The sequence below is a fragment of the Plasmopara halstedii genome (assembly GCF_900000015.1).
Source record: "Plasmopara halstedii genome assembly, contig: Scaffold_322, whole genome shotgun sequence".
In the NCBI taxonomy this organism is placed as follows: Eukaryota; Oomycota; class Peronosporomycetes; order Peronosporales; family Peronosporaceae; genus Plasmopara; species Plasmopara halstedii.
Genome location: NW_020187243.1, coordinates 1,068,410 through 1,068,943, shown reverse-complemented (window position 1 = coordinate 1,068,943; position 534 = coordinate 1,068,410).

Below are 534 nucleotides of genomic sequence, written 5' to 3'. Positions count from 1 at the left end.
GTCGAGATTCGATCGCGATCACCCGATCTCGCCCCTCGGCGTCTGCTTGCAGCAGTGCTCAGCCGATAGCAAAGTCAGATGCGTCACAGACGACGCTGAAAGGACGATTAGGGTCTGGCAGCGCCAGTGTTGGTGCATGCAGGAGGCTGTCTTTGACCCCGTCAATAGCCTCCTGATGTTCGGTGCTCCAACACCATTCCGCATCCATTTTAAGGAGGTTGAATAATGGCCGGGCCATTTCTGCGTAATTTACGCTGTACTTGTGCAGCAAATTGGCGAGACCAAACCACTTGCGCAAGTCTTTCTGTTTTTTTTTGGAATAGGCCAGTCTACAATGGCCTTGATCTTAGCGGAATCCGCTCGAAGGCCACGCTTCCTAATGAAGCACCCTAAGAAGGTAATCTCTTCTGCGCCAAAGATGCACTTGTCTGCATTGGCGTACAGTTTGTTCGTGTGCATGCACTCGAGCACAGCTCTTGAATGACGATGTTGGACTCCTCATCCGTCCTTCCGTGATCCGCACGACTGTGAACA